General features: G+C 38.5%; 1 long non-coding RNA gene across 1 annotated transcript in view; it reads left to right on the top strand.

Moving 5' to 3' along the window:
- The first annotated feature begins 3,365 nt into the window (after window positions 1–3,365).
- The window catches only part of LOC146545747 (uncharacterized), a 50,174-nt gene continuing 43,230 nt past the window's right edge, over window positions 3,366–10,309 (top strand). Inside the window, exons 1-2 of the long non-coding RNA XR_014881276.1 lie at window positions 3,366–3,442; window positions 9,015–9,172. This is a non-coding gene — a long non-coding RNA (uncharacterized LOC146545747). The remainder of the gene's footprint in view (window positions 3,443–9,014; window positions 9,173–10,309) is intronic.

Raw genomic sequence — 10,309 nt, 5'->3', positions numbered from 1 at the left:
CAGAAACACGGGAATATAAGGCCCTGATGGATACTGGTGCACAGTGCACTCTAATGCCCTCGAGTCACCAAGGGACAAAATCAATTTATATTCATGGGGTGACTGGAGGTTCCCAAGAGCTGACTATGTTGGAGGCCAAAATCAGCCTCACTAGTAAAGACTGGCAAAAGCACCCTATTGTGACTGACCCAGGGGCTCCATATATACTTGATATTGATTACCTCAGAAGAGGATATTTTAAGGATCCCAAAGGGTATCGATGGGCCTTTGGAAAAGCTGCTGTAGACACAGAAGCAGTTGTCTATTTTGCCTGGCCTGTCAGAAGATCCATCTGCTGTGGGGTTGCTATGAGTGAAAGAGCAACAGGTACCAATTGCTACAAAAACGATGCACAGACGGCAGTACCGCACCAACAGGGATTCCTTGCTCCCCATTCAGAAGCTGATTCACCAACTAGAGAATCAGGGAGTGATTAGCAAGACTCACTCACCTTTTAACAGCCCCATATGGCCGGTGCGTAAAGCCAGTGGAGAATGGAGGCTGACAGTGGACTACCGTGACCTGAATGAAGTCACACCCCCATTGAGTGCTGCTGTGCCAGATATGTTAGAACTCCAATATGAATTGGAGTCAAAAGCAGCCAAATGGTACGCCACCATTGATATTGCTAATGCCTTTTTCTCCATTCCTTTGACCAAAGAATGTAGGCCACAGTTTGCTTTCACATGGAGGGGCATTCAGTATACCTGGAATCGTTTGCCCCAGGGGTGGAAACATAGCCCAGCCATTTGCCATGGGTTGATCCAAGCTGCACTGGAACAGGGAGGTGCTCCTGAGCACTTACAGTACATTGATGACATCATTGTGTGGGGCAACACAGCAAAAGAAGTTTTTGAGAAAGGAGAGCAAATAATCCAGATCCTTCTGCGTGCTGGTTTCGCTATTAAGCGGAGCAAAGTGAAAGGGCCTGCCCAGGAAATTCAGTTCCTAGGTATAAAGTGGCAAGATGGCCGTCGTCACATCCCAACAGATGTGATCAACAAAATCGGTGCCATGTCTCCACCCACTAATAAGAAAGAGACACAATAGTTTCTAAGTGTAGTGGGTTTTTGGAGAATGCATGTTCCAAACTACAGCCTCATTGTAAGCCCCCTTTATCAGGTGACACGGAAGAAGAATGATTTGGTGTGGGGTCCTGAGCAGCAGCAGGCTTTTGAGCAGATTAAACAAGAGATAGCCCGTGCCGTGGCCCTGAGGCCAGTACGGATGGAACAGGATGCGAAGAACATCCTCTACACTGCTGCTGGAGAGAAAGGTCCCACTTGGAGTTTGTGGCAAAGAGCCTCAGGAGAGACCCGAGGCCGACCCCTGGGATTCTGGAGTCGGGCGTACAGAGGGTCTGAAGAGTGCTACACTCCAACTGAGAAGGAGATCTTAGCCGCTTATGAGGGGGTTCGGGCTGCTTCCGAAGTAATCGGTACAGAAACACAGCTCCTTCTGGCACCTCGACTGCCAGTGCTGAACTGGATGTTCAAGGGAAAGGGTCCCTCACCCATCATGCTACTGATGCCACTTGGAGTAAGTGGATTGCGCTGATTACGCAGCGAGCGCGGATGGGGAATCTCAACCGTCCAGGAATCCTAGAGGTGATCATGGACTGGCCTGAAGGTAAAAAGTTTGGAACACCGCTAGCAGAAGAGGTGTCACGTGCTAAGGAGGCCCCACCATATAATGAATTACCAGAAAATGAGAAGACATATGCCCTATTCACAGATGGATCGTCTTGTATTGTGGGGAAGCATTGCAGATGGAAAGCTGCTGTGTGGAGCCCCACACGACAAGTTGCAGAGGCCACTGAAGGAAAAGGAGAATCGAGCCAATTTGCAGAGGTAAAGGCTGTCCAACTGGCCTTGGATGTTGCTGAACGGGAGAGGTGGCCAATGCTTTATCTTTACACTGACTCATGGATGGTGTAAATGGCAAATGCTCTATGGGGGTGGTTACAGCAGTGGGAGCAAAACAACTGGCAAAGAAAGGGTAAACCTATTTGGGCTGCTGACCTGTGGAAAGATATTGCTGCCCGAATAAAGAATATGGTTGTAAAGGTGTGCCATGTAGATGCTCATGTGCCCAAGAGTCGGGCTACTGAAGAACAGCAAAATAACCATCAGGTAGACCAAGCTGCCAAAATTGAGGTGGCTCAAATAGATCTGGACTGGCAGAACAAGGGTGAATTATTTCTAGCTCGGTGGGCCCATGAGACCTCGGGTCATCAAGGAAGAGATGCAACATATAAGTGGGCTAGAGACCGAGGGGTGGACTTAACTATGGACACTATTGCGCAGGTTATTCATGACTGTGAGACATGTGCCATAATCAAACAAGCCAAGAGGATGAAACCTCTCTGGGAGGAAGGGTGATGGCAAAAGTATAAATATGGGGAGGCATGGCAGGTTGATTATATCACCTTGCCATGAGCTCGCAGCAGTAAGTGTTATGTGCTTACCATGGTGGAGGCAACAACTGGGTGCCTTGAAACATATATAGTACCCCATGCTACTGCCCAAAACACCATATTAGGTCTTGAGAAACAAGTCCTATGGCGACATGGCACCCCAGAAAGAATTGAGTCCGATAATGGAACTCATTTCAAAAATTCTCTTGTAAATACTTGGGCCAAAGATCATGGCATTGAGTGGATTTACCATATTCCCTACCATGCACCAGCCTCAGGTAAGATTGAACGATACAATGGGTTGTTAAAAACTATGCTGAAAGCAATGGGAGGCGGTACATTTAAGAACTGGGAGAAGCATTTGGCAGAAACCACCTGGTTAGTCAATACCAGAGGATCTATCAATGGTGATAGTCCTACCCAGTCCAGCTCCCTACATATTGTAGAGGGAGATAAAGTCCCTGTTGTACATGTAAAGAGCATGTTGGGAAAAGTAGTTTGGGCTCTTCCAGCTCCTGGAAAGGGCAAATCTCTCCATGGTACTTTTTTTTTGCCTGTGGTCCAGGGTCCACTTGGTGGGTGATGCAGAAAAATGGGGATGTTCAGTGTGTACCACAAGGAAACCTGATGCTGGGTGAGTGCAGTCAGTAATTCTATGTATATATATATAGAGAGAGAGAGATGTGTGTGTAATGCATTTTAATCATTGTTTGTTTGTTTGTATATATATATATATATATGTAGTGATGTAGTGATGTAGAATAAGGGGTGGAATGTCATGGTTTTATGTTTTTTGGTTTTCAGTATTCCACATCATAACATCATGTAGTGCATTGGGAGTTAAAGTGTTAATGCTCCAAATCCAGGTACCTATTCCCCTATACATTTACGGAAGTCATGGGATCTGGCCCTTCCGGGTGGGGCAGTCTCTTACTGCCTGGCAGTGGGTGCTGGAGGGTGCTTTCCTAGCTGTTCCAAGCTTTTCAGGTTTGACTCGGTCTCAGGAACTCTCTCTTTTCTATCTTATTTGATTTATTAGTCTCAATTTTAATTAGATTGTATTATATTTTGTTATCTTGCATTCCGATATCATAGTTAGTAAAATAAGCTTTCCTCCATAGATCATCGCCACTGTTTTTTCTTCCTTCCTTGAGCCTAGCTTCCATCTCCCTATCCCTTTTCCTTTCCCCTTCCCGTTTTGGGGGGGGAGAGGGTAGGGGGCAGGGGTCTACTTCCCCCCTGTCATGGGCACAGATTGATCTAGTTAACTCTGTGGCAGGCATCCATAGCATTTGGTAATGGCAGCAGCAGTTTAAAACAAGATATCATGGGGGATTCAAAAAGGTATCATAGATGTGGGCAACAGTTCAGCAGGAGGGAAGGAAAGAAGGAAAGAAAGACAGAAGGGATGTAGGGAGAGAGGGAGAAGGGAAGGAGAAAAGGAAGGCATAAGGATACTTATACTACTGTATAAGTATCTGATGCCAGAGAGAAGATAAAAGACCTGAGAATTTGAAGAGCATTAAAATAACGCCTTCCAAGTTCTCGAATAGAATGGAACAGGAAAATACGATGGTTTTCTAACATATTCTGTTCATATTTACTTAAAGTGCTCAGAAATAGCCAGTACTGGATCCAAGTTACATGGTATTATATTAAGTAACATATCAAGTAATACTGTCCTCCAAAATCAACAAAATACAATGAATGAATAAATATGTTTGTTAAGGGGAAAAAAAAAATGTTCAAACCTTCATCTTTCCAAACTTTCAAAAGACCATTTCATCAGTAATCTCTCTTTTCATCCAGCTACCCTGAGGTTACTTCTGAAATTGTTTTTATCTCTTCCACTCCTGACTATTTCTTTAGCTTTCTTTCATTTTCATCCCAACCTTTGTTCTTGTTTTTTTTTTTTTTTTTTTTGTACATACTAATAACAGAAAACATGTTCTTCCCTATGTTCACCTTATCCAACTTGATTTTCTCATATTCCTTGCTTTTTGTCTCTTGAGACCATCATTTCTTCTTTAATGTTTATTGGTAGTAGTGATTGACAGAAGGACAGTAAAATAATGAAAAAGGTTTTCTCTTTAACTTTTTATCTATCTATCTATCTATCTATCTATCTATCTATCTATCTATCTATCTAGTACTTTCATCATATGAAAGGAATATGATCATACAATGTTGGCCAGAATTCACTTTTAAAATGCATTACAAATTGATAAAAAGCACATGGGTACTGATACAGATACATGCACTTATTTTCCAAAGTACATGAATACTGTATCTATTATGGTGATAATACAAATAGATATATCTTAGTACTGCTTTTTGGATGTATACAAATACTGTTTTTCAAACAATATTTGACAAGTTACAATTTTGTATGATAAATGAAGTCATACACCAGTGCACGATGCTTAATCAAAGTTAATAAAACTTCAAACAAACCCACCTAAATTTTAATTATTTAATTTCAATCTCTTTAAAGGTATCTCTTATACTTTCTAGTATAGAAACATTCCCAGGTACTTCAATGAAAGTAGAAGTTATCAAATTTAAATATCTTTAAATAGGCATTTTTATTAGCTATTAATTTTGTGTATATAAGATATTTCAAACAAGTGATCACATGCTACAGTGTCATATATTTTCCATGTTTCATAAACAAAGCTCTTAATGTTTGAAACATGAAAAGATGTGTACATATTCCCTCTAGCACTAAACACTGGAGACAAAAAATATTCATATTTCTTTGCTCCTTGGTATTTCTCAGTTTGTCTTTAGTCATCTTTAAGAATATATTTTCATGTTGAAATATGCTTTAAGCAGTATAATGAAATGAAGCCAATTGTCTTATTAGAAACTAGAATGCACATACTGTGACTTGATGGGAGCTACAGTAGTACTGATAGCTGAAATTTATATCTTTTGAATACAACATTTTTTTATTTTTATTTTTTTAAATATATATACAAGACTTATTACTTATACTATAATACAATATGCCCAGAGAAGAGTAGGCAAGAAATAGGATACGTGACTGGATTGTACATAGAATACATGCAGAGTTAATAAAAGGCTAATAGCTCTAATAATCTAATAGCCCTAATAATAATTTTTCAGCCCCTGTTTTTTTTCTATCTAGTAATAATAATAATAATAATAATAATAAAAAGAAAACAAACAAACAAAACAAACAAAAAAAGAACAGTATAGGACTCATTGACTCTCATCTATTTAATATAATATTGTAACACTTGATGAAAATGGCCAAGAAATACCAAAAATCGGTATGTTAAAGCAATGAATGTTAACACATTATATTGTATGCTGCTATGGATAGAAAATCAATTACTAACCTAGTCAGTACAATGTATTCATTAGGAATTCTGATTGCCTTGAAGATCAATACACAAATCAATACCTAAGGTGAATGAAATAAAAAATGTGAGTGGTCTGCACTTTAGATTTTGAAGTGAAATATATGACAAAACAAATGTAAATGCACAACAAATTTTGCTTAATTTGACTAAGTTGTACTTCCTGACATTAGCCCTTCCCTTGCTTTCAAGCAAATATTCAAAAGTAAAACAAACAAACAAACAAACAAACAAACAAAAAACCACAAAACATTGAAAATGAGATGACAAAAGAACAAGTTTCTTACAGTTTCTACAGCAAGAAAGATTGATACAGTTTGCAAAGTCACCTTCCTATGTTTTCTATATTTGTCATGGTTACCTTGCCTTCTTGTCATCTATTTCTCAAAAATTGCCAAAGATCATTTAAGATTATATCTGAGAAAAGGAGAGTGGTCTCTGTTCACAGTTAGATAAGGTTAGAGATGGTCTATCCCTTTCTGAGCTATCTCAATGGGCATTTGTGCTTCGGGGCATAACATGTCACCTTCATAACTGTATATATCACTCCATTCTTATAATACACATTCTGAATTCCGAATGGATCTTCAGTCCCTTTTTAAAGACAGTGAAGATGCATTTAGTAGCTAGTGAAAAATCATATTTATTCTGTGAAATGAGAAATGTAGAACTGAGTAGAGTTGAAATAAAAGTGCAGCTTTTAAGTAGTCTTGGATTACATTTAATCCTTTGGGCAAGGATCAAATTTACTTCTGTGCTAGATGTGTGGAAGAAGATGTCTTTGAGTTTGTTTAAATCTACCTATTTGTCAGTAGGAAAAAACTTTTAACTGATAAAAATCCAGCTAGTTCTTCTCTTGGCAAATTTATCTAATAAATTGAACACTGTGTTTCCAATTATTAAAAAGTATGGTTTTGCTAAGTGATTTAGAATGCAAAGTAGCAGAGCTTACAATTCAACTTTTCTTCTTCACAAACTCTCCTGTACTTATCAATCCAAAAGAGAGGTCCTTTTCTGCAAAAGTCAAGGGATACTGATTGCTCAGAGCAAGACCTTTTTAAGATTATCTACACCTGTGCTCTTGCCATCCTGGTCCAAAACTCTTATTGGGCATGTAGTGCCACCGTGCAAATTGTGTGTTAGAATAACCACAGTGTGAAAATGTTCTGCATGACTTGAGCATATTAATATGGAGAATTATAGAAGTGAAAGGAGCCAAAGGTATTAACCTTGCCATCCATTAGAATGGGTCTTCTTTCAACCCTGGCCTCGCCTTGAAGATTACCAGGTGAAAAAGCCAAAAATTGAACTAGGGGAAAATTTAGTGGTAGAGTAATATAAGCAATCAGAGTTCTTTTGACAGAAGGGCCATCAGACTCAAATTTGCCTAACAATCAGTCCTCAAAAAACATGACTTATCTCTGAGTTGCATTTTTCTAATGTAGTTGTGGGCATGATTATATGCTTCATTTCACATCACTTTGCCTATAAGGCTAAACAAAAGTTCATAAATGGTCTCTGATTCTGTATTCAACCAGTTTGTTGTATCTATGATGCATAAAGCTAGCACCTGCTACAGCAGGATGAAAACACAAACACTTGGTTTCTTATGATTACACCCACTCTGGCCTGCAGATCCTATCACATGGCATCATTGCTTTATGAGTTTTTTGGCAGAGTTTGAAATTAGACAAAAACTGTACTTCAAACAAGAAAAATGATTATTTTTAAATTGCATTATATTGATGATAAATGTAATAATTCCTTGGTGTCATATCAGGGCATATGAAAATGTACAAGGCTGCAACTTTGCAACCTATTCCCTTGTGAGCTACAGATATTCCAGCACTCAAAGCACCTAGGAGTGTCTGCAGGGTTGTTTTCTCTCTCTCTCCCTCTCTCTCTCTCTCTCTCCCCCCCTCCACCCCATCCTCCTTCCTCCCCCCCCCCAAAAAAAATAAGTATTTGCATGTTTAAATGGAATCTCCCCTTATTGCTGCTGAGCAACAGTAAGAAATTGGCCTCTTATTCATTCCTTTCTATCATGTATTTATACACATTGTCAAGATTACAGAAGCATGCTATGCAGACTCTCATGGATGAAAAGATGCACTGGAGAGTTATAGGCTCTAGAATGGACAGTCTGCAAAGAGAAGTGAATTTTGTTCTTTAGATGACAGATCAGCTGAAATGCATGGAGAATGGTCTGGGGATGGATGAGGAGCAGAGAGATTCTAGGTTAGTATTAAAGAGAGGATGGGTTAAGAAGACATTGTACCTAGTATCTGCTACAGGACACATAACTAAGAAGAACAAGTGGATGAGAACCTCTGCAGACAGTTAGGAGATGCCTCACTTTCATATGTCCTGATCTGCATGGAAACTTCAAGCATACTAATATCTGGTGGAGGGAAAAACAGGTGTAAGCAATGCAGTAGATTTCTGGAGTGCATTGACATTAACTTCCCATTCCAAGTGATAGAGGATCCAATAGAGAGATGTGTTCTGTTGGAACTCATTTTCACCAGCGGCAAAGATCTTGCTGGAAATGTGTAGGCCAAAATCAGCCTTTGCTACAGTCTTCATAAAATGATGAATTAGAATGAGATTGAGAATTGAATGAGAATGAGAACTGATGAATGAGATTAGGATGTTACATGCAGGGATGGTAAACAAGCTAGCAACTCTTGATTTCAGAAGGCAGATTCTGGCCTCTTTTAATGTCTAATTGGAGCAGCTCACTGAGTTAAAACCCTAGCAGGAATAAGAACCCAAGAAAGCTGATTCTTGTTCAAGAATCACTCCTCCAAGATAAAGAATGGTACAACCTAGTGAATAGAAAATCAAGAAAAATAACAGGAGAGCTGTGTGAATGAATAAGAAGCTCAAAAAGGAGGCATCCAGAGGGTGGAAGCAAAGACTGGTTACCTTGGAGGAATACAGAGACCTTGTCTGATCATCCAGGGATGAAGTTAGGAAAGCTGAAGCCCAACTGGAAATGCATCTGTCCAGGGATGCAAAGAAAATAGGGCTGCTATCAATAGATCAAAAACAAATAGAATACTAAGAAAAATAAGGACCCATTGCTAAACAAGACCTGGGAACTGTTTACACAGAACAGGGAAAATGCTGAGGTTCTGAATGTCTTCTTTGCTTCTGTCTTTACTAACCAGACAAATCTTCCCAGATACCAAAGACTACTAGTAAAGTCTGGAGCAAGGAAGATGTGGTCTTGGCGGAAGAGGATCAGATCAGAGAATACTTGAGTGAACTGGAACTGAAGAAAGTTTTTTTCTTGTATAATTGGTACACTAGAAGAATGGAAGAAAAGGTAAGAAAAGGTTGAAATGAAAGCATTGATCTGTACTGAATGGTTCCATAGTCTGAAAATGCAAGTATTTAAATCTAAAACAAATCTGGACCAAGAATGTAGAATTTGGATCGGAAGCACACTTTTTTTTTTTTTTTTCTTTTTTTTTTTTTAATGTGAAGATATTAGGGCAATGCTGCATCTCCAGTTATAACTCATTCTATTTCCAAAATGATAGTTAAGATTTCACAGACTCATGTTAAACTTTAAAAATAAAAATAAAGAGCAGATAATCTTACATTATTTAGGACACTCAGAGAAGATTAAGAGCATGTTTTCAAGCTTCTAATTGTCTGAGAATTCTGTTGGAATTATTTCACTTTAAAACTTAAAGCTGTCTATTGGTTTGATGGGTTCTGACAGATACGAACTTCTTGATCCAAATGATTCTTGCTGAATGAAGACTCAATAGTATTTGTGACATGAGTGTCAAAAATTCAAGTCATCTAGTTTGCTTTTATTTCTATTGAAAATTTTGTATAATATACAATACAGTCTGTATATATATATTATTCTTTAGGAATAGTTTTCATTATTATTTTTATTATTATTATTATTATTTTCAGAACACATTAGTTGTTTCATGGTCTGCTCTGTCTTAAAGTGCTGCTAAATCAAATCCTTGAAGTAATTAGTTATAGCAGAATTATAGTACTGTGACCAAAATAGATCTTTTTTTTTCCCCTTCTCTCTCTCTCTCTCTTTTTTTTTTTTTTTTTTTTTTGGCCATTCCTATAACCTTGTTCACAGCATAAAAAAATTAATTCAGGAAGGTGTGCCTGAAGATGAAGCATGTTCCAAGGGAGCAAATAGATTAAAGGCCAGGACTGTGAGTCTTCAGAAATTTATTAGTTTATAAATTAAAATCTGCAAAATATCTTAACTACTTCACTATAATTTGCATTTTTGCAGATGTAGAATGGTGCTGTAAGTGTGGATCTGTAACTATTTGTCACTGATGCTGCAAAATATATGTACTCTGACTTCTGTTACAAAAATCCACTCTGTCTCATATGCCTTCCCTGACTGTGTTAGAAAAACTGAAAATAGATGAATGCTGACATAGCTGTGATAAATCAGTTAGCTCTATTGCTAAGA

The sequence above is a fragment of the Meleagris gallopavo genome, chromosome 1 (genome assembly GCF_905368555.1).
Source record: "Meleagris gallopavo chromosome 1, MGAL_WU_HG_1.1, whole genome shotgun sequence".
NCBI classification, from domain to species: Eukaryota; Metazoa; Chordata; class Aves; order Galliformes; family Phasianidae; genus Meleagris; species Meleagris gallopavo.
The sequence above is the reverse complement of the archived record's forward strand: the minus strand, read 5'-3'. Positions and strand labels throughout refer to the sequence as shown.